The sequence below is a fragment of the Lonchura striata genome, chromosome 4 (genome assembly GCF_050655825.1).
Source record: "Lonchura striata isolate lonStrDom1 chromosome 4, ASM5065582v1, whole genome shotgun sequence".
In the NCBI taxonomy this organism is placed as follows: domain Eukaryota; kingdom Metazoa; phylum Chordata; class Aves; order Passeriformes; family Estrildidae; genus Lonchura; species Lonchura striata.
Window position 1 is genome coordinate 31,979,834 of NC_140706.1, and position 2,166 is coordinate 31,981,999.

Sequence of the window (2,166 nt, forward strand, 5' to 3'; positions counted from 1 at the left end):
ACAGTGCTGGGCAAATGTTAGATGCTTGCAGAGAAAAGAGAAAATTTCCAATCTTTCTATTTTCTTTTTTTTTTTTTTTTTTTTTTTCCTTTTTGGATGGGTGATGGCAGAGGGGAGCTCATGTCACTAAAACAAACAATAGTATAAAAGGATTTGAAATCACTTGATGCATGCCTTAGTCTGGGTGTGATTTTTACCCCTACTCTAACCACACTGCTCAGAATCTCAGTGAGCTTTTGTGACTGTTTTGCTCACTGGTTATTTTGCAAGGCCTTGGGCTTTGTTTATCAATGCATGTTGCAGAAAGCAACAATAATTGAGCAGTTGTAGTGATCTTTATTACAGGCATCTACATTTTGACAACTACTTTATTGTATAAGTCCCTACATTGTTTCTGTCCTTTTCAATGACTGGCTATGGGGAGACTACACTGCCTTCAATAGGGTGGCTACATTTTTTTTGCAGAGCAGTAAAACTGAATTTTGTTCATGCCCAAAATTCCTTTGGGCTATCTTTTTTACAGTCCTAGGATAATTGTGTGCTTGCACTGATGTTTCCTAATGGATTGTACCAAAATGGCCTTATAAATGCATTTGGACATTTGGAAGGTACAGCTTTTTTTTTTTTTTCCTTTTTATTTTTTCCTCATCTGGCCATAACTGTGTCAGATTCAAAAGAGGACTGCTGCTGGCTTTCTAAGAACAGCAAAGTTCCCACTGTGCACACTTAACAGGGTAACATTTCAGTGCTTACTTTTTAGTAGTGTTGTTACTTTGCAGATTTTTGTAAACAGTGAATATCAAGGAAATGCCGACAGCAGCATTGTAGTAAATTGGGGGAATTTTTACCACCTCCAAAGAATAGAGATTTTCAGATCATGATCTTTTTATTCATTAGAAAGATTTTATGTTTTTAGAAAAATAATACTTCTGTTCAAAGTGAACATGACTCCTATTCTGCTAGTGAGAAAACTGGCTCAGGAATCATCATTGTGTGTACAAACAAAGTTTACTTTTAATTGCTTTTACTTCACATCCTATGGGCTGTGTTTGGCTTTCTTCCTATTTTCTTGCCCATCCTCCCCCTGCGTTTTTCAGGTAAATCTCAAATCTGACACATTTTTCCCAGGATCCTGTTGTTCCATTGATAATCTCTGCCATTCCTACAGTGTGCAGCCCAGTAAAGTCTCAGGCCTGTTCCTGCTGTTAAGGAATCCTCAACAAAGCAGTTGAACAAATGTTCAGGGAATGCCACGTGTGATCTCTTATCATTCTTAAGGAGAACCTCTTATCATTCCAGTGATACCTGAGTTTTTACCCAAATCTTGCATCTGTGAGTCCTTTTACTACTGTTTTCATCTTGGCTTTATATGGTATCCACTACATCTTCTTGCGGCACTCAGTTGCCTTTAGTGCAAATGAAAATCACACTGCTGGTTTAAGTCTGACTCCTTCTATAGTTTACTCTCCCTCAAACTGCTGAAAGGAGTTTGTCCACAGAGGATCAATGTAGGATGTAGGCTTTACCCTGAAAAGACACTAATTTGAACAAGTTTCCAATATATCTCAAGGTATTCAAATGACCTTAAATTCCTTAAAAAAACAAATCAGCACAAGTGACATCTCTGCATTTACTATAAAAGTAGTTTATGGAAGGACAAAAGTACATGCCAATTCTGAAAGTGCAGATTTCTGTTCATCAGTTTGAATAAATAGTATTTCTTGGAGTTTAGTGCTATTATACAGGAGGTTTATAGTCATGAGGGGTAATCTAAAAATGAACTTGAAAATGTGCATCTCATCAGTCAGTTTTCATTACTTCTGGAGAGTTTTTCTGTATTTATGCCAGTGCATCTGATAGATCCTAACACTAGCTCTTATTTTTACCACTTCCCCAGCAGTGTGCATTCAGAAAGTGGAAAAGAGAGTTTCCCCACTCCTCAGAAAAACTCTGACCCAATTTGGGCTAATCTTGGGAAGGACAAGTGCTGCCAGAAACTGCTGGGGAGTTTCAATAGGAAGAGCTTTGCTTGACAGTCAAATGTAAGTCAAAGCTTGGTCACTTTTAGCTCAGCATTGATGACATTAGCCACTCTAATGTTCAGCCTCAGCCTCTTATCTTCAGGTGTTTTATTGTTATGGAAGGTTTTTTAATGGGGAAAGACAT